The following is a 22624-nucleotide window of genomic DNA, read 5'->3' on the forward strand; positions in this document are numbered from 1 at the left end:
GCAGCCACCAACATATCTGACTGAGTTACCTGTGTTAGAAATGGTACAGAAAGGGAGGAAGCCTTTCATTGAAAAGGTAAATAGAGTGCTCTTAATTTGCTTGAAATGAACTCTACCCACTCTCTCCCCTCCACCAGGATGTTTAGAAGACTGCATACATGGGCACTGACAAGGTGCCCCATCTTTGGGGTTAGGTTTCCAGGGCACACACATACTGGTGAAACACCCACAATGAGTCACTACTTTGTGGGGTTTTTGGGCTCAGTTTCCACCTGACACTTATCACACAAAACTTGGAATTTCCTCATTTTATCAAAGAAACTTCATTTGCCACAGCAAAAAGCTCTTAAAATGCATATTTTCCTCTGATGTGGTAAATCTGCCACAATGATGGATGAACTCTGTATCAAAGAAAGTATGAATTAGGCCCTTAGGGCCTCATTTATGAAAGCCTTGCGCCACCGATGAGTCACTTTTTCCCATGTTAAAAGTGACGCACCGGCGGCGCAAGGCCTTCATAAATAAGGCCCTTAGTCTCTATGGTAGGGGCACAAGTTTGAAAATCCAGGAAACTTACCTGCTTTTTTCATAAAACAGAACATGAGCATTGGGGTGGACTGCAAACACTCAAATGTGTGGGTGTAGAGTCCTCCCACATGTTATTTGAGGGCCAGGGCAGAGATGTCTCAATGGATGAGGAAGAGATGTGTTTATAGTCTTTTCCTAAATGTCATGACATTGGGCACGGTTTGCATCTCAGCCGGTAGGGAGTTCTAACTAAGGAGAGGTGGCAGCTCCAGACAGAGTTTGGTGGAGAGCTTGATCAGTATTACCCTGGGGTGGTTTGAGGTTTAGCATGGTTCTGCTTCTCAAACATCTTTGATCTCCAGATATGATGTGAAAACTGGCATGATAAGGAGGATGGCTCATATGTCTAACTAAATACCTGAGTCGAATGAGTTCAAATTTTAGCCTTGCCTTAAATGAGAACTAGTGGAGATTGTTAATGATGGATGCAATATGGTTGAATTTTTTTTTTTTGTGGCCTCATTCTCATCAAGTTCACCTTCGACAAGTTATTTAATACAATTTCTGCATTTATAAAGGAAGTAAAGAGAATCCTGCCCACAGCTTCCGTCCAGCACTCTTCTACCATACTAATCAATAAGCCGGTAATGAAGTGCATCGTGAGCCATATGGGCGAAATCATAGGACATATCTTCTTTCGCCTAGCCCTCTACTTCCAACCATCTTATCAAAGGTAGCCAAAATGTGCATCTCGTTTTCCCCAGGTCCGCTGCATCCAATCTTGTAGCGCAGTTTATGGATTGTAGCCAGAGGTGGGTGATCACTAACCCACCTTTTACAGATCTCCCTACATGCCAATAACATTGAATAAAACAATAATTTTGTCTGGTCTCTATTACCTCTGGGTTGGCACATCTGATATCCCAAAAAGGACTAGAGGTAGGCTTACCTGAATTTGTATGTTAAGAATGTTGGATAAAGTGTTACTCATGTCTTTCTAAAATATTTGCACTCCTGGGAATTCCTCAAACATATGCATATCCTCTGCTTTACTTAGCCCACATTTTTCACAGGCTACCACTCCACCTTTACCAATCTTCAACAGCCTGAGTGGAGTCCAGTATTCCCTATGGAGTTAAAAAAGATAATCCCTACTTAAATTGGCAGGTTTACTCACACTATAAAGCAGACTGAATGATACTTGCCATAACTTTCAGGTGTAATGGCTGGGGAAAAAAGAAGCCTTGTATGCCAACGATCTTATGATTTATACATCAGATTTGCAAGCTACACTTCCATTAATTGATAAATTGACTACAGATTTTGGCAAGGTTTCCAGTTATGATGATAATAATGATAACACAGAGATAATGACCTGGAATATTAAGGGAGGAAATGAGCAGGTTAAAAACGAGGTGAGATATCTAGGGGTTAGAATAACTCAAGATATTGTGATACTCCTGCAGGAGAATTTCATAAAGATTAAGAAAGAGGCTTGCAACTTGATGCTGGGCTTTTCTTACTTACCTTTAACTATTCTTGGTAGAGCTGATCTGGTGAAAATGGTTATTTTCCCAAAGTTTACCTGTCTATTCTCTGCAATACCGTTACCCTTCAAGACTGAGTGGTTGGATAATCTACAAGGAAAGATAGTCAGCATCATTTGGGCCTCAAAAGGGTCATGTGTGGCATGGAAGAAACTAAGGAGATAAAAAGAGAAAGGCGGTCTAGCTCTTCCGGATCTACAATACTATGCTCTAGCGTTTTTTCTGAAGAATGGGAAAATGCTGCTGGATAGACAGCTCAGCTCAGAAATAGGCAGAATGTTCAGTGCTATGCTAAAAGACACAAGGGGAGTGATTCTGTTGTTATGCATAAATATGCAGATTCTAGGTACTTCAAGAAGGTGATACTGGAAGTGTTGCAATGTATGGTGGAATTATATTACCACATTAAGAAAGGCACAAAACCTGCAGCATTCTTGCCCCTATTTGGGAGTTTGGGAGTCCCCGGAATCCCCAGAATGTTCCAAGGACAAACTGAAGCTTCCACTAAAAGAAGCCAGCATACAGAGATAAAGCATTACTGTTAGTGAAGGAAAAGCGGGTGCCGCTTGCAGTCACGGACTTGAGGAGATTGGCGCAGTGTCTGTTTTAAGCCTGGGGGAACCTGCCTCTTCGTTTACCTGCCTGGACCCTTGAAATGCTTTAGTGTAGCCCATTGCTTGAGGAGGGTAGCGGAGCGGGACTGCGAGTCCCAGCAGTGTTTGCGGCGCCTACATCGGCCGCACCTGGCAACTCTTCCCGCTAACCACTCCTCCTTATAAAACCACGTCTGAACCCGTGACTCGCGGGACGTGAGCGGGTGAAGCGCGGGTGAAGCCTAGGCAAAGGGCGGGCCATTTGAGGCCGTTCGAGAACGGGAGAGATCGGGATCGGGCCACCCCTCTGGGCTCGTGACTAGCTGCTCAAGACTTACCATATTCTGTGCCCCAATGTTCTAGCGTGCCCGAGACCCAACAATACCAAGATCAAATCAACATGACAACAAGGGAGACGAGGAGCAAAGCCACGACATCGTCTACCATGGTTGCAGGTACTCTGGACAGTTTTCTTATTAGAGCCAACACTGTGGTAAATAATGAACTCACTGCCCTAGAAAAACAGCTCGCGGAAGGGATTGAAAGTACTAAGCGATCTTCTCTGGGTTTAACCGCGAATGCTAGATCCCCAGAAACACTTGGTGCCTCTCATCTATCCCTCCTGGATAGTGCCGATCAAACAATCAAATCTGTCCTACAACAGCTGAGGACTTCCTCAAACTCACATCGTGACTCCCTCCAGACTATACCTGAGGTGACTTCTCAGCCAATACCTGACTCAGTCTTGACTCTGGACGAGGGGAGAGATCCCAACTTAACTCACTCACTCACTTAACTCACTCACGGGGTCTTAGGGAAGGTGCTGTTCCAAAAAGAAAAAGAGCTAGACAGTCCAAGGGTGTAAAAAGGGCTAAATTGGATCATGTCCCCAACATCACTGATAACATGCCCGACATAATGGAATCATGGAAAGCTATAACTGTGTCGGACTTCGGGGTGTATTTGTGGTTACGCCCATGGGACGTGAGTAGACACTCCTTGGATTGTGAATATGAATCTCTGAAAATCCTTTAGTTGTCTTAGTTTTATATTACATAAAACATAGTCAGGTCTCGCTAAGTCGGCGATGGCGTGAGGGATTGGAGCCGTGTAAATAGTACCTTTCTTCTAACTTGAAGGGTTCGAATATTCGCTCGTATAGAATGAAATAAAAAATTTTTTTAGTGTCTGTAGTATTATTTACTCCTTTTTTATGTTTACCCCTTATAAATTTCGTATGGCATACTAGATATGCATTGTATGGTATACTATACTTTTTATACAATATTTTGAAGAGTATTGGCATTAATCATATAACCGGAACAAAAGTTAATTCTTATTCTTATTCTTGTTATTTGTGACTGAGGTAAAACAGTAATCATTACTGTTGCCAATTATCTAAGTAAGATAACAACGATTATATATTCTCATCTATGTGAACCAATGTACTATAGTAACTATGGCATTTTGGCCATTACAAGATGGCGGCCAAAGTCGTAATATTTCCTAACCTGATATAGGTAAATAAAATGGCGCGTGTATAGGACGCCAGTCGCTGACTGTGCTTCTCCTGACGGCGTACACGCGGTTAGTTGTAGGTAAGGTAACCGGTCTGGATATATACTTGTACATAGTACGATTAAAGTGATTGATGCAATAGTAGCTTATGTACGTTCTTTTATACTTATAGATGGAAGAACACCCGTCACGTACTCGTGTTTGAACGGGCTATGTAGCAAATTTGGAATTTGGAATTTGTCAGTCTAAAGACGGGTGAGTGTACTGGACCTGGTGAAGTCTGGGTAACTTGATCTTACCGTTTCTGCATACCATTGTTCTAAACAGGAACATTTTTGTGTTATTTTTTGCTACAGATAACTTATATTCATTATAACGGTCATCTTGATGTAATTGGAGAATTTATTCTAAACTATTATTTCGACATCATTTTTTGGAACATTGGCCTCGAACATTGAGGTGAACGAATATGGCATTACATTATCTAGCCGGGGCATACCTTCTGTTTACTTTTTCGTGCTGTATATATTGGATTAGAATGCACTGTGGAACAAAACCTGGTGCGTTTATTTTGTAATTAACAGTGTTTTTGTGTAATATTAGAGACGGTGGTCTAAGAAGAATATAGAATACAATTATCTGGAGACTACTTAGGAGTATTAGGATATTATTGTTTTTTTATTGACTTATGTGGTTCAAAATAAGGAATACTAGTAGGAATGAGGAGTGTCTTCTCTTGTTCTAGGATGTGATTTGCGGCTGCACCTTGGAAGCCTGAAATACAGAAAGGATATTATTTTTCTTTGGTAAAGCTACTTTACTTTGTTTTTTCTCTCAACCTTGGGACTTGTGGGTCTTTTCTTGTGTTTTTAACTACGAACCAGGGTAGCACTAATTTCTTTAGGTGAACTCTTTAGGATAAAAGCCACATGGTTAATTTTAGGGTGATCCTACACATGACTCACCCTCTCCCTGTACTGTAACCTTATGGTAACTCATGTTTTATAAATAACATTTACTTAGAATTATCATCTTCTTGGCTTGCAGCCCTGAAGAAGTTGTAAGGCATGACTATAATGCCCAACGAAACACGTGTTGGCTGTGGCTGTTTTCTTGTTTGATGGAATACGTAAAACGAAAATAAAAGACACTGATTTTTTGGACAGCAAACCCTGGTGGTGTTACTTTGAAGAATACATTGCTTTGGACACAAAGCAGGACACTCCGTAGCTCATCAGTGATATACATATTTTTCTGGGACTATATCGGAATTGAATGTTGATGTTATTCTGCTCAGCTGAGTACTTTTCTTCTTCTCCCACGACCGCTAATGAAACTGTGAGTTCAATACAGCCCTCCCAATTGCAGGTGCCAGTGCAGTCTGGCAGTTTATTTTCGGCGAGGGGTCTTGGGGCGGGAGGGAACAGTATACTCATTTTATTACCAATGTTCTGAAGAAACTCCTAGACCCCCTGTTGGCTAGGCTTGATTGTATTGACACCAGGCTACAAGCAATAGAAATAGTGACCGGGGGTATGGAGGATCAGCTAGGAGCCCTGGGTAGCATGCAACGTGTAACTACGATGAACGTGGGGACCCCCCCTCCCTCTAACTCACCCAGTACCTTAACCACAAAGAAGACTGACCCCCCCTCTACAGTAAGCGTACCCATAGTTACCCTACCAAATCCTACCCCTTTACCCCTCCCAAGGCAACTTCCTCCCGTGCCCTTAGTGCGGAAATCAAAGCCGCTTGTGCTAACGACCATAACGAGGCAAGAAAAGACGCCCACTAGGACGCTTGACCGTCCCCACCAGAATGCTAACAGCCTAAACTGGTCAAATAAAGTTAATCTTCCTCCAGAGGCGGCGGCCCATACTGTAATCTTGACTGGGGTCCCTGAGCTTTCTAACTCTGCACCAGAATCCTTTGGTTCTCTAAAAAACAAAGTGATTAGCTGGTTGAAAATTCATAGGCCCCTCCCACCGAACCTGAGAGGCGAAATATTGATGGTCAGGAGGGTCCCCTGGGTGGGACACACCACAAAGAAAATAAAGGGTGATTGCATTTTGGTAAATGTTAGGGATTCGCAGATCGTTTCCCATATTTGTAACTAGTTGGGGAGCTCGGGAAACACAACCATCCAACTGTTACCGCTGTCCTTTTTCTATCCAAGAAATCACAACTTGCAATCTGGGATGAATGATGGCTGAACCTGAAACTTCAGTTTTGGAAAAAGGACTAGGTTTCATTCCAACTCCCAAATTGGATCGTTTCAAACTCCATTGTGAGCTTAGTCAATTCTTCAGAAAGCTACGTCTGAAGAATTTTTTTGAATCATCAGAGAGAGAAACAGCGGTTGGCATTGAGAGTGACACTGATTTCAAATTGAAATCAACATTTGTACCACCGACACATACAGTCGCACCTGAGATCCTAGCCTTTGAACAAGCTGTGTTCAAAGAAATAGAAGAAATGCAGGAACCGACCCCCTATAAGAATCTGTCCGCTGATGAATTTAAGGCCATTCAATCCCTCAAGAAGAACAATGATATTGTCATAAAAAATGCGGACAAAAGGGGCGGGATTGTGATCCTTAACAAAAGCGATTACAACACAGAGTGTCGGAGACTCTTAAGTAATGGCAACAACTACATTCCTTTAGAGGTGGACCCGACCAATGAACTAAGAAATGAAATCTGTGATCTAGTGTCAACAGCAGAAAGAGATGGCTATATCTCAAAGAAAGAGGCTGATTTCCTAACAATGTCTGAGGGACGGATCCCTTATTTTTATGTGTTACCAAAAACACATAAAAATATACAACCCCCTCCAGGACGACCGATAGTTTCGGGCCTGGGATCCCTCCTGGAACCTCTTTCACAGTATTGTGATTTCTTTTTGAAACCAATTGTACAATCCACAACCACGTACCTTAAAGACACCAAGAGTTTTCTGTCTCTGCTCAATACAATTTCTCTAACAAATGCCCCGTGTTTTCTTGTCTCGATGGACATCGAGAGCCTGTATACCTGCATTCCGCAGGATGAGACCATAAAAGTGGTCAAGGAATCGCTGGACCAAGCAATGTGGGATTTCAACACCTCCAGGGAGTTTGTGGTCGATTGTGCCACTCTGGCTCTCAAACGGAATTTCTTTGAATACGAAGGCCAACTTTACCTCCAAGCAACGGGGACCTCAATGGGCAGCACTTTTGCCCCATCGGTAGCTGGTCTTTACGTATATGATTTTGAGTCGAAGTACATCTTAAACCCTACGAACCCATGAATTTGAATTTGAATTTAAAATATTTATATAGCGCAGCGTACACCATGCGGTTTCTTGGCGCTTTGGAGGCTCAATTAGCAGTAAAAATCCAGGACTGATAAAGCGTAAAAAGATCAATTTACATTAAGAAAGGCCTGGGTAAAAAGGAGGGTCTTAAGATCTTTACGAAAGGAGGAGTAATGTGTGGCCAGGCGCAAGTGATCGGGAAGGGAATTCCAAAAGGAGGGTGCCAAAAAAGAAAAGTTGGCTCCACCCCATTTCTTGCGTCTGTACCGGGGAACCTGAAGGAGTGATTGTGTGGATGAACGAAGCTCGCGGACAGGGATGTACTCTTTAAGTAAGGAGGAGATGAAGGCCGGGGCAGTCCCTTGGCGCGCCTGAAAGACCATACATCCGGTTTTAAAGAGGGAACGCTCCCTCACAGGTAGCCAATGTAGTGCTTTCAACAGGGGAGTAGAGTGATGGGATCGGGGGAGGCCATACACCAATCTGGCCGCCTGGTTTTGAACCAGCTGGAGCTTCCGCAGGCTATACGCTGGGATGCCGTTGTAGAGGGCATTGGCGTAGTCCAGCCGGGAAATAACCAGAGCGGACATGATTAGCTTAAGTGCGAGAGGAGAGAAAAAGCGAGAGACAGAGCGGATAGTTCGTAGTAGTAACATCACCGTATGGCGTCGTTATATAGATGATGTATTCATGATCTGGCATGGGAATGAATCCACATTACTCGACTTCTACACATGGATCAACACGCTAAATGATCACTTGAGGTTTACGCACGAGCACTCCCGGGACGAACTCACGTTCCTAGATGTTACCATCAAAAGGGAGGGCAACCGACTGGAGACAAAGACGTTCACGAAGCCGACAGCAAAAAACAACCTGCTGCACTTCATCAGTTACCACCCAAGGGCCCTACGGGAGAATCTCCCGTATGGGCAGTACCTAAGAATACGGCGCAACTGTAGTACCCTGTCCACATACAAACAGCAGGCTAATGTGCTAACTGATAAATTGGAGAAAAGAGGATACCCATCAAGGATCCTGAACACCAGCCAAAAGAGAGCACGGAACCAGCAAAGGGAGGTTTTACTGGCAGACAATCCCACCCCTGAGGTGAATGAGATTCCCCTCACATGCATCACCACCTTTAACCCTTTGTCAAACGCAGTGAGCAAATGTGTATCGAAGAACTGGAGAATCATCACTAGCAGCAAGACATACTGGCCAAAACCACTTTTCTCCTACAAAAGGTCCACCAGCTTAAAAGACTCATTGGTTCACACACGACCAAGAAACAGTAACAACAATAACCAACTACCGAGCGTTCTCAACGCTTGGGGGCTACCACCCGTGACAGGTCATCACCCCTGCGGTAATTGCAGCATATGCCATTTGACTTCACACACGAAATTCCTGGACTTGGCGGATGGCACACGTTGGGTACAACGTAATCACACCAACTGCAATACATCAAATGTAGTCTATTTGATCACGTGCAGATGCAAGTTACAATATGTTGGGATGACATCCAGACGGGTCAAAACAAGAATATGCGAACATCGGAGCAACATCTGTTGCAAAAAGACAACAACGAAACTCACTGCACATTTCATACAGACTAACCACACACCCAACGACCTCGAATGGACCATCCTGGAACACCTGGAGGGCAGTTCAGAGTCCCTTTTATTCGAGAAAGAACAACGTTGGGTGTATCGGCTCAGTACCAACACGAAAGGCCTTAATGATGATATACCTTGGGGTACGGTGTTACGTTGATGAGCAATCCAATAGTAATCTGAATGTGTTTTTTGATTCAAGGTGGACTCTATACACCTTAGTGCAGGGACTTAGTCTAAACTGTGCCGCAAAGACAACCACCCATTTCATTACCAGCATTTTTTATTTAAAACATTTTTTTTTGGGTTGTAAAACCAGTGCATATAAAATTCACCTTTTAGGTGGCAATAAATATACCCCTCCAGGAGCCCATCAGTCTCCTTATTGTAATATGGGACCTATGCTCAGAATACCCTTCTTTGCCCTAAAAAGTCACCATTTGAAAGAAACTAATAGACAGGCACTTTTGGACTAGGTGGTCACACTATCAACATCTCGCCTGATCAGCTGTATTGTTTCACGATCAGCTGAATGCTTAGCCCCGCATTTTCAATGTATGTCCACAATTGATTTGTGTTGTGACAGTGCTGGGAATCGAACCGCCGACCTTGGAACTGGCAGCTCCGTGTTGCCGGTTCGCTCCGCCCCCACGTGGTACTTAGCAACCAATCAAGTTAGCCTCTCGTGTGTATCTGGGCATTCTCCTTTAAGACGCGATGTCTCCGTCGACGTCATACACCCACGAGGGCAGGTGCGCCCAATCAGACCCCTTGGTCTTTTAAACCAACCGGGTGCGCTTTAGTTTTCTTCGTCCCGGGAGACAGCCATAGCCCGTGTAGGTACACGGTGGGGAGCCGCAGGCGTGGAAGTAAGTGATTTTTGATTGCAGACGTGGCGGCAAGTGTCGTTACGGAGATGAAGTCTTGATACCATTTATCCACCATAACTGTTTTTTTCACTACTGGCAGTATAACGCCGCGTGAAAATAACCCAGGCTGCCATTTCCGAAGGAGCACAATCTGTTCCCTCAGAAAGTGAGTGATTTCATATCTTTCCATCTCGAACTCGCCTTGCTGATACTAACTCACAGAAGGCATTTCTCTCTAAATGAGGGGACAAGCAATTTCTGGGGGATACGCCCGTTCTGCCGCTTCCTAAGCTTCCTATGCTCACGCTGGGAATGGGGTTCTTTGGCCCCTTACACGTGTGTGTGCATGTGTGAAATTAAACAACCTAAGAAAATACTTGCGTAAAATCTCTTTTCACTGTGGTTTTTAATCCTTTACCGCCCCAGAACAGAGTGGCATATTGCTCGATCTTACTGAATCACGAGCATGCTCAGGACACGGACTCATAAACTGGGCTGGTTCTGTTAGCGAATTTATGGTGCACCTAATTGAGGATTATAAGGTAGCACCTCAGTTTGGGTGTCACACTAATTGTGCATGATACCCTCAGTCAAACCCACATGAAACTAATGTTGACAAACGACTCTGCTCAGAAGGAATTAACCCTTCTCTTTCATGTTTGTGTGTTTGTGGTCTTGTACTTGTCCCTTCCTTTTTACAGGTTCCCGTTTTTTTACACCCCTACCAGAGTGAGTAGTGTGGTGGAGATGGAATGTCCTTCCATCCTTTGATTTTAAACAGTAACAACTTTTTCACACTTAGAGCCTCACGGGAGGGTGCACCTTAGAGCGTGCATACCACCGGAGGACTTATGTTGTAGGTCCTGAAGAAAGCTGAGCTACATGCAACCCTAACAGCTGAAACATGTAGACCAAATTTTACCTCTGACTTAGGACTCCGGTTCCTTAATTAAGAACCGTGGGAGTCCGCACACTTTGTTTTTAACCAATGCGGGTTGGCCATTATTAAAATGTTTCTAAGGGCACAACCTCTGCATTTTTTAATTGTTTAATACACTTTTTGCACTATCACGTTTAGTCACTTCCTAATTTGGGCACTGTTGCACCCACCACATCCTGCTCCGCTGTAATCAGGTGTTGTAGCACGCTGGGGAGACATTCGGTCACCCCAGCGGGGACCCGATGATGAAGCATGTCACCAACTAGTGGTGAGTGAGGGTCCTTCTAAGAACTTAGGTCCTTCCCCCCACCCATTAGATGGTGACTAACAAACGCCTTGACTTTCTTCCGATTGAAGACGGTCGCCCGGGCCCCCCTAGGGACTTCTAAGACTGCCTCGCTGTATTCCCTGCACGCGTGTGAGCATTGATCACGCGTGCAGCATACAGTGAAGCGTTATCTTGTGATTCTATTTTTATTATCACTTTTGTTTTTCACTAGAGTCACTCCTTTGTTGTTTAGAATATATATAATTGGGGTACAGGAGTGTCTACACCCTACCTCTCTTGTTGTTTTTGAATAGACAAGGGTAGGATTCGCCATTGATGGGAAAAGGTATAGGCCAATGCGTCACGATATACAAACACCGAGCAACTATATACATGCCAACAGGTATAGTTGCATTGATCAGGTAGACTGACTTCAGCGGGATGAATGTACTGGGGAAAGAAAAGGGGTGGCCCCCCACACAGCTCAGCTGGGGACAGTGCCAGATATCTCTGATGCTGGCAATCTTACCTGTGTCCATGTATCCTCTGATCGGCCTAGTACTACTAGTACCTTAGAATCCCCTATACAATCGCACAGTACATCCCCGGGTCGGCATATATTAAAAACATCTCAATATGCCCTAGATTCGGGGGTTTTGGAAGGACAGGTACGGTGAGTGCGAGGTGGGGAGATTGACTAGTTTGGGCCCAAAAAGGATGAAGTTTCTCTCATGGAACCTCGCAGGCATTGCTAATAAAATTGATTGCAGTGACTGGGGCTTCCTAGTGGGCAGTAATGACATCTGTCTCTTTCAGGAGACTTGGGCTAGGGAAGATTACCCCAGGATGGGTTATGCAACTTTCTATGTCCCTGCTAAGTGGGGAGGCAAAGGGAGGCCGTCTGGTGGACTTGCAATATGGGTTGCTACCCATTTGGGTTGCACAGCGGAAAACATACCAACTCATTTGGAAGACGTCCAATGCGTTCTTCTTAAATGGCCCCATGCCTATAAACTAGCAATTGTGAATGTCTACTTGCAGTGAGTGTGTCTTTGAAATCACCCACTATAGATAAATTATCTCTCTTTCTCTGGCTATTACCCACTGATTGTAAGATTCTGGTGGGAGGGGACGTCAACTGCCACTTTGAACCATTACATGGATTAAAGGAGGGCTCCCTGACGGCTGAGGACGACTATTGGGGGATTCCCCCCTGCCAATCGCCTAGTCCAAAATCTTGGTCTCCTTTGGAGTTGCAGATTATGTCCCTTACCCTGAACTGCGCCCTGAGGGCTTGTAAAGGGCGCACTCCATCTGACAGCCCCTCAGTGTGTACCTTCAACAGGAAGGGCCATGAATCGCGTCTAGACTATATCTTTGTGGACACTAGCATGTGGTCTAAGGTCCTGGATTTCAGGGTGACGGTGAGAGCTGACAGTGACCACAATGCTCTCTGTCTGGAAATGGTTTACCCAGGGCCTAAAGAAAGCACATCATTATACGCTACTGATCAAGACACAGGGGCTTTAGTATTATCCAACAATAGATGTAGGGTAAAATGGGGGAAATTAGTTAACTCTGCAGATTGTATCACGAAAATCTATGACCTGGCGCTCCCAAGACTAGTCGAAATGGACAACCTGATTAATCAACCCATAGATACAGACTTTAATGAGAAACTAGGGCAAATCCACGCAGATCTAGTTGACAAGCTAGAAGAGGTCTTCTACCCTGTGTCCGTTAGAAGGAAGAAGAGGACACCATCCTCAGCCTGATATAACTCTACGTTTAAAAAGATCAAGACTGAGCTGATTTCAATGGTCAAGTCTGGCACTAACAAACACAAAGCCATCTATCCCAATGGGATTGGGATAGATGGCACAATCTAACAATGGCCCTGGAAAATAGGGATTCTAAAACATTTTGGTCATTAGTACATACAGGATCAGGGGAACCGAAAACTGCTGTAGAGCCAAACATCGCTGCTTCGGTATGGGAATCCCACTTTAGTAAACTGTATCAGGATGGTCCCACTATGCCTATAGAGGCAGTCTCTGACACCCCCTTTGATCAAAATGAGCAACTAGAGTTCACTCTGGGTGAGGTACTGAACGCAATAGGGAGACTTGCATGGGGGAAGGCACCAGGCCTAGATAAACTGCCTGGAGACCTATTCAGGCACCAACCAGAGATCTGGGGTCCCTATCTGCTCATTATTTTTAATTCTGTCCTGAGGGGAATGGAGATCCCCAGTACTTGGCTGGGAGCAGAGATAGTACCGATTTTCAAAAAGGGCTCTCCTCTGCTCCCAGCAAACTACAGGCCGATCAGTCTTATAGATGTACCCCAAAAACTTTTCGCTCGTCTTCTGATGGACCAGCTCTTGGATTGGATGGAGGACAATGAGATCCTTAGCCCTCTCCAAGCAGGATTCAGGAAGAACACATCCAACATGGATCAGATTTTTCGCCTCGTTCTTCTTTTTTGGAAAGCGGCAAGGATCGAGGGGGGAAGTATGTACATGGTGTTTGTGGATCTGAGGTCCGCATTCGACCTAGTACCACGCGCGAAATTATGGCCGGTCCTTAGGGAGTTAGGTGTTCCACCACAGCTCCTGGGTGTATTAATTAGGCTGCATAAAGGGAATTATGCCCAGGTCAGGTGCGGGAGGGATGGGGCACTGTAATCTAGGTTCCCAGTTGGCAGGGGGGTGAGACAGGGTTGTGTCTTAGCACCAACCTTGTTCTGCCTCTATGTCAATGGCGTAATATCTCACCTTGACAACGTCAACAACAATGACGCCCCAAGGCTGGCAGGCAGGAGGGTTCCGGCAATAATGTTTGCCGATGATACTCTCCTGCTCTCCAAATCCCCTATGGGGATACAACAGATATTGGACAGGTTTGTGGACTTCTGCAGAGCCCACGCCCTTGAGATCAATGCAGACAAAACCAAGTTCATGGTATTCAATCCCTCGGCAACAACTAGGCCAAATCCAACCTTGGGATCGGATAGGCTGGAAAGGGTCACAACGTTCCAGTACTTCGGGGCAACCCTGCACGAAAATCTATCTTGGGGTCCACAGATAGCAAGATCTCGTCTAAAGCTATCGCAAATGGTGGGGGCCATTTTGAAGGTTTCAAATTCCTCAACCGTCAAGCCAGTTAGTCCAGCACTGGAGATGTATAAAACCCAAGCCAGAGCAGCCTCATCATATGGTGGCGAACTGTGGGGCTATAATGCTGGAACTGAACTCATCAAGGTAGAGACTAACTTCCTTAGACGGTTGCTGTCCCTACCACAAAGCACGCCTCTCTTACCATTGAGACTAGATCTGGGCCTCCCCTCTATAGGGGATGAGCTAGCCCTAAAACCACTGAGGTTCTGGCACAGGCTATGGTCCACTACCGAACTGTCCCACTACAGGCAAGATTTGAAGCATGTCCTGAGCTATAGTTGTTCTGACAGAATCCCATGGTTGGCCTATGTAAAACGAGAATTTCTGCGACTAGGCTTGGGTGATCTGTGGGATGATCCCAAAAGAGGCTGCCTTGAGGTCTCTCGTAAATTGCTCACTAAGATCTTCAAGGACAAAAGCCTAACTACGCTCTTGTGCGCCCCAAAAATTGGCACCCGCACTGAACAATTTTTGTTTTCCAAAAGCTCATTCAAGTTTGAAGCATTTATGGACATTATTTTTCCTATTACCGCAAGGAAACTTTTTATCCAATGGAGGTTTGGTACACTGCCCATCAAAGACTTTACAAGCAAATGGTCTACACCGGCTGATAAAACCTGCCCAGGGTGCAGCGCGACTGTGGAGGACGAAATGCACGTGTTGTTTTTTTGCCCTGTCTATAGCAGACCAAGAAAGCAATGGCTAGTACATATGCGCAGGAATCTAGGCTTTAGACACTGTTTACATTTGTTTAGAATTTTAAAGTCAAGTACTTTACAATGTATTGTATTTGCACTATCCAAGTATTTAATGGCCATGTGGTTTAAAAGGAAAAAATTGCTGAAAGCTAATCCCTAACTGTGAGAAGAACTGCACTCATAGTATCTTGATTCCCCTGGATCCTGACAAATAATGAATGAAGTTAATTTCCGTTTCCTTGCAATTGGTGTAAAATTGGTGTTAAACTGTATCTTAATGCTTCTTTTTAACTTGTATTTTATGGCACGTGGATTTTACTGTTTTTATTGCATCTTTTATGGCCTTGTTGGCCGAAATAAAGAACTTTTGGATTGGAAAACTAATAACTTGGGAGGTGTGCCAGAAGTTAACCAACAACAAGGTTGCAAAATGTAAATACCTTCAAATACAGAGTTGGTTTCAGTCTCTGAGCACAAATATAGGTGTATCCAATTAACTGCAAGAAAAACGGACTCTAGGTGTACAAAAGGCTAAAGAAATGTCAAGGTGGTATTGGCTGATGATTGATATGACCGAGGGGACCTTCACGTTGCCGAAAGATCTGGAGGAAAAACACTTGCTGGAGCCCTAGCTGGAAAGCTTGTGGTTGAAATTTCTTGTGGGGGACGGAAGACAATCCATGGTGTGACAAATTGCCCTGATTGGAGTCAGAAAGCCTTTTGGGATGCCAGCCAACCCAGCATTTCCTAATGCGCGTGCAGTGGTATTTAGTAAAGCTGATAAAAGGAATGCTTTGATCTTCTAAAGGTGAAGAAGCTGAAAGATGACTGATCTGGAAGTTCTATTTAAATGTGGCATACATGTTTTGACGGAGAAACCCAATTATTTGGCAGAGCTATTCAGTGATGTGTCAAAACCATCTTCTTTGAGTTTGACAAGCGATTTGTAGTCCAACTTATTTTGTTTCTAAGTCTCTGGGAGAAAAGGATGAATTTGGTTTTGGAAGGATTCAGCTGCAAGAAGTTTAGACATCCAGGGCCTCATTCATGAAGGCAAACTTACACTTTTGGGAAAGTTTGCTGATTTTTTGGGAATTCACGAATGCATTTTATGAGTAGTATCTTTATGACTGCCTATCTATTTAGATGTGGAGTCTCCACCATGGGTGTGGAGACTCCACAGTCGGAAACATAGTACTCGTAAAATCAGGCCCTCAGTGCCAAAGTTCGGCATGGGTGACGGTGAGAATGTGTAAATCGGAATTTCTCTGAATGCATGAAATGTAGACAGAACAAGTGGAAAACAGTGAGCATTGAGTTCTCTATGTTTGCAACTCGTACTGTCTGCATTTCATGCATTAATTCAGAGAGATTCATTGTTACATGTGTTAACACCTCAAGTGCAAAAATTGACACGCAGCTGTTTGCTGAGAAAGTGCAGCCCTTTCTTGAGTTGGCCCATAATCTCCTTCTGTCTTGGATTCAGAAACTCTTTCCAAAGCAGTACCTCCCCAACTTTTCCAGGTAATACACTGCGGTCCCAGCCACTGCCCAGAGCCATCTCCAGACATGACTTCTGAGGCCTTCATACAACACTGTAAAGTGTGCTGCTTTTCTTCAAGATCTGTGTTTTTCTTCCTGCCTCGTTTGAGTTTATATTTGTAATCACAGTGAGACTACCAAAAGCAGGACATTTTGCATAGAAAACTCTGCAAGTCAGCCTGTCTATTTTTAGAGGAGTGTCTCTCTAGGAGGAACTTTGTATTATCCCTATAATGTACAGCAGTGGGTACTTTATCCTATATATAAAGCTAACATTGTTTTTCTTAACTTTTTCATTGTCCTTACGATGTATTCATGCATCATAAAACTTATATGCCAACACTTGCTCCACTTGAAAAAAGGCCATGCGTAGTAGAGGTTAACTACACATTTGGGGTTGGGCGTAAGGGATTATCACAGCCAGTCCTCATTGCACACATCTTAAAGACACGTCCTCACATGCAGCAAAGGCCATGCACAATGTGGTTGCAGTATCATACACACAGCAGACCAGCAGGCCACTCCTGATACTGCACATCCCCCTTGTCCCAAATTGTCTAAAATAGTAATTATACTGTGTGCATCAAACCAAGCACCTGCCACTCCCAAGGTGTAACCTAACGGTCAGACAGACAGACTTCTAAAAACACACAAGTGGTAGTGCACCGCAAAGTTAAAGTCCACTCATATATACGTCCACTCCAAGTTGCATATAGTTCAGTAAATCTTTATTTTCTTTTTTCATTGGTGCTATATGAAAACAGCAAAGGCAACGCATTTCGTTCACCATGTGTGAACTTTGTCAGGGCAATTGTAGTAGTGCATAAAATTGGTTTAGCCTTCGCCCATGTTAAGCTCGATCCCTTAAATCCACCAGATCCTCATGTTTCCTGCTGATAAGGCTTATTCAGCCTGTAACATTAAAGGCGAGATGTGCAGAGGTGCACCACGATATTTGTGTGTTTGTTGACAGAAATAAAGGTGTCTTAGATGGAGGCCTATTAGGCGACCCGAGATTAATTCACCTCATCAGCTGGAAACATGAGGATCCGGTGTAATTAAGGGATCATGCTTACAATGAGTGAAGACTATACCTATTTGCTGCACTACTACAATTACCGTGATGAAGTTCACACAGAAGGTCAGTCTTCCACCTGAACTTCCTCCCGCTCCAAAGGCTCCCCTAGAGTTAGATCCAAGGAGAAATGACATCAGAGGAAGAGACATTGCTCTCCTTTGATATTGAGAAGCATGATATGAAGGAGCATAGCGTTGAAGACTAGACACATAACTAGTTGCTAGCTGTCATCATGTATGACATTGGGACACTCAAAGGCGAAAGAACCCAGACGGTCGCCGTTGAGAACAAAGTTGATGTCAAAAATACCTCCTTCAACTGTAAGACCACAGTCATCGACATTGAACCCACCTCCATCAATGGCAAATTTACCCCCTCATCATCGAGACTGCCTCTGCCTATGCTGGCACCACTGTCGACTTAAAAACTACTTCAGTCAACACTGAAGCCACTTTCATTGACATCAAGACTTCCAACTTCAATGTCAAACTCATCACAGCCTCCAAAAGGGACATCTAAGGCACAATATTTGCCACCATCTATTGCAACTATCTTCTAAATATTCACAGGAGCTTCGATCAGAGAGACCTGCCCCTCCAGGATCCGAAAACTTCCAAACATATTCTCCATCAAGTCACATGCCAGATCAGGGCGTGGTCTGCAGCCCAAGATGGTTGTCACTTAAGCGACGAGCTCCGGGCCGGGGCTTTACATCCGATCAATTATCCGACTCTACCTACCTTGTCGGAAGGTGTTTTAAGCGCTGATGAAATACCCTGATTGGCCGGCTGCCTCGGCAATGCTTTGCGGACGCCTGTGACCCCTCCGGAGTGGTCTCGTGGGTGGCGGCAATTCCCGGCCTGCCCGCGGCCCGCTGGGAGAGTGAAGCCGGGGACTGTCCTGTGGGCTGGCTGGGCTGCAGGCACCTGCTCCTGGCTGCAGTGACAACTCAAGACCCCGGCTCTGGGCCCCCGAGCCCTCACTGCTGTTGATTCCTTTGGTCGGTATCCTGCCCGGGCTTGTTGGGGAGCTCCAGGTTACTGCTGCCGCCCGGGAGGGTGGGTGACACACCAGTGCGTTAATGCCGCTCTGAATGGGGCCCCTCCCCCCGAGAGCCCCAGTTGATTATAGGACCGCATCGCGCAACGGATCGGTGGCGGGCCCCTTGAACGTTCCCGACTGTGCCTGCATTGATATACTGGCCAGAGTGTTGGATATGTTAGCTGGACTGGTGCCCCCTGCATCTGTGGTGAGAGTGAGGTGAGTGCTACTGATAGGTGCTGGGGCTTTTGTCCATCCCCCCCTGCGCCGGGTGACATCTGAAGATCCCCCCAGGTCTAATGGTTAGACTGGTGGAGCACAGGCTGCCGGGGTTGGTTGGTGGGCCCCCTGCCTGACTCCTACACTGGAATTAGGGCAAGGCGGCCACTGCATTTCTAAGGGGGTGCTATTGCACCATGTGGCCACGGCAGATTCCTGACTGGGCCGATGGTGCCCAGTGCTGAGCTGGGGTTGGTGGCGAGCTGGGACTGGTAAGCGGCTGCAGTTGATGACCCACCTTGATGTTCTGGCTGAAGGAGCACAGGCTGTGCAGTGGACTGACTGCACTGCGTGGGCTTTGCACCCCAGGAGCTGCATGATACCTTATTGATGCTGTTTCCACTGCTCTCATTCCAGTGTGCGGGAGGGGCCCGCTGTTACACGGGCTATCGGCTGCCATACTCCACCTGGGTACCCTGGGTTGCCCTTGTGATAGGGTTGTGTGGCTTGCCGGCCACTGACTTGTATTGTCGGCTGGTGGTGGCTGCTTGTTTTCTGGCAAGGCTCTCTTCCGACAGTGGCGAAATCTATGATATCTACTTACTGTTGCTAAGTGTTCCCTGCCTTGCTCCACCACGCCGCCGGCCGTGGGCAGGGGAAAGCCTAAGGTGTCTACAAGGTCCAAGAAGAGCGGGATCTCTCTCTCCGACTTTGGGCCATTCCTCTCTCCTGTCCCAGCAAACGGAAGGAACTGTGGAGACCAACAGTTCGGGGGACAAGCTGGACATGATCTTGCTGGTGATCCGCGATTGTTGTTCTGTGTTGGAAGCGCAGTTGGGCATGATCTCAGTGGATCCCAACCTATTGAAGGATGATCATAAGAAACTTGTTGAGAGGGTTAAAACAACTGAGCAGAAGGAGGACACTTTGGTACCTCAGGTACAGGCCCATGAAGAGCAATTAAATCATATCCGCCAACAGATCGACTCCCTCCAGGCACGGTCTGATGATGCGGAAGGCTGGGCGCGCCGGAACAACCTCTGGATCGTGGGTCTGCTGGAGGGGACGGAAGGATCTACGCCTACGGAATACATTGAGAACTGGTTAAAGTCTACTGTGGCCCCGACTGGACTGTCCGCACACTTCACAGTCGAACGGCCACATCGGGTCCCTACACGTCGCCCTATTTGAGGCGCCAACCCGCGTCTCATCTTGGCCAGGATTTTGAATTACAGGGATCGAGATCGCCTGCTGCAGGCGGCAAGGGACAATGGTCCTCTGCAAATTGATAATGCGAAGATTTCACTATTTCCAGATTACACTCTGGCAGTTCAGCGCAGAAGATTTTCCTTTATGGAGGTGAAGGCACGTGCTCGAGAAGCGGGCCTATCGTTTGTCTTATTGTTCCTGGCAAAACTGACAATCCTCTATAACCAGCACTCCCTGTTTTTTGATACCCCTGAAAGCTCGTGGGACTGGCTGGACAAGACGTTCCCCCTGATGTCCAACCTATGAGGCGTATGGATTCCTCACTGCCCAAATCGCAACGCCCCCCTCAGAGGCGTGAGAGGGGTCTTCTTACTCAAAGTTCGGTCTCCAGTTCCTTGGTTCTTAAACAAGTGATGGAGGGCAGGCGAAGGGCACTACACACTGCCTCATCTTTTCGCACCACTCGCCCGGCTATAAGTTCTAGCCCGTCTGAGGGATTGAATACAGACACTGATTCCGATGGTAGCGTTGCACTGTTTCCTTCTGCGTCCTCACAACTTAGCAATGATCGTCTAGCCTCAGCGGAGTTTTAGTTATTTGTCGTGTACCCTTGTAGGGTATGCTCAGCCTATTTTTGTCTTATTGTCTTGTTTGAAGTGCCGTTGTTCAACTCATGTGCCTTGGCCCGACTGGTGGAACGTCATGGAACGTGTCTGCCGATACGACAGGTGGGGACGGATGAGCAAGTTCCCTGGCCCGCCCGCGTGTGTGGCGCTTTCATGTGCTACTTACTGCTCTTGTATGGCTACTGATAGTAATGGCTACCTTCCCCAGGGGCGTTACCACTGATTGAGTGTGAAGCATGTTAACTTTGTTTTCACGGTTTGGTTGAACAATTTTTGGGCGTTGGACCCAGTATTGGGACACTGTTGAGTTTGTTGTAACTATGCTGCATGCTCTGTGGGTCGTGGTGGGGTGGGTGGGTGGGGTTGGGATCCGGGGGGGGGTTCTCATTCTTTTTGATGATGCCTGCTGTTAATTCATATGCATTTGTCTCATGGAACGTCCGAGGTATGGGTTCTGTGGCTAAACGATAGAATAGCTGCACAATTACATCACTGTAAAGCACACATAATCTGCTTTCACGAGACACATCTGATCCCCACTGAAACTACGAAACTACACAGGAGATGGCCGGGGCAATTTTATGCAACGGCATATTTAGCCTTTTCTAGGGGGACTGCCATCTGGATTCGGGCGGGCATACCCTTCTCCCCCTTAGCGAGAGCAAAATTGACGACCAGGGTGGGTTTGTCCTGCTGGGAACGTTGGATGGTAGACAAGTAGTGCTGGGGTCCCTCTATGCACCAAAGGAGGCATTCTTTACACCGGTCTCCCGGGCACGTGTTGGCTGGTCCCATTTCCCGTGGCTTTTGGGCGGTGATTTAAATGCGGTATTTGACATAAATCTGGATCGTTCCCATCCCCCTTTATTTAATGCTGCAGCGAGGGCGCAGGCCGCGACCATAACACGTTGGGCACAAGGCTGGAATTTATTGGATGTCTGGAGGGCATTGCATGTGAACATGACGGAATATTCCTTTTACTCTTACACCCATAAGCTACATACACGTCTGGATTACTTCCTTTGCTCCCCTGATTTATCCTCTTCTATTAAACATTGTGAGTACCTAGGCAAGACTATGTCTGACCATAATCCCATGGAATCATTATTGACTTTGGACCGTTACCCTGCTCCTATTCCAACGAGAGAATGCAGCCTTTACAAATGGAAGACCAGGTATATCGGGCTGCATTGACTGCAGCTATTGATACATATTTTGTGGAGAATGAGGGTACTGCCTCGTCCAGATCTATTTAGTGGGAGGCCTTCAAAGTGATTGCATGTGGGGTTGCTATGGGGACTTTGGCAGGATCCCGGAGGGACATCACTGACCTAGAAGGGGAATTGCAGGCTCTGGAAGTGGCGCCTCAGGGTAGTGTAGACGGCGCAGAGCCACTTCAGTCCGCCAGGATTAAGTATGCGTAGTTGTTGGAGCGATTACGCCTGATAGATTTTAATGCCTACACACTGCGTACACACTCCGAGGCGGATAGGGCGGGTATGCTATTGGTGAGACTGATCCAACCTACAGTGAGTCCTACTCCCATTTTAGCTGTGAATACGATCAATACCGTGTTAGTTACATCTCGGGTGAGATCAATGCTGCGTTTCAGGAATATTATGGTCATTTGTATACCGCCCCATGCTTAGATGTCTCGGCTTCCACAGTTTTTTTCTTCTTGTCTGAGGTCCAGATTCCCACAGTTTCTGATTCGAGTGCTAAGGACTTGGCTGCTCCGATTACTGTTGCAGAGATTCGGGTGGCAATAAAGGCGTTGGCCCGTAACAAGACACCAGGCTCCGATGGCCTCCCTGTGGAGTTTTATTCCACTTTTGCTGATATGTTGATCCCGAGGTTGTT

The 22624-nt window shown here is 45.9% G+C and overlaps 1 protein-coding gene across 1 annotated transcript in view; it reads left to right on the forward strand.

The window, feature by feature from the left end:
- Window positions 1-22624, forward strand: part of LOC147683354 (period circadian protein homolog 2-like) — a 333862-nt gene that overhangs the window by 225587 nt on the left and 85651 nt on the right. The gene's annotated exons all lie outside the window — the stretch shown is intronic.

Source organism: Lissotriton vulgaris, chromosome 11, assembly GCF_964263255.1.
Source record: "Lissotriton vulgaris chromosome 11, aLisVul1.2, whole genome shotgun sequence".
NCBI lineage: Eukaryota > Metazoa > Chordata > Amphibia > Caudata > Salamandridae > Lissotriton > Lissotriton vulgaris.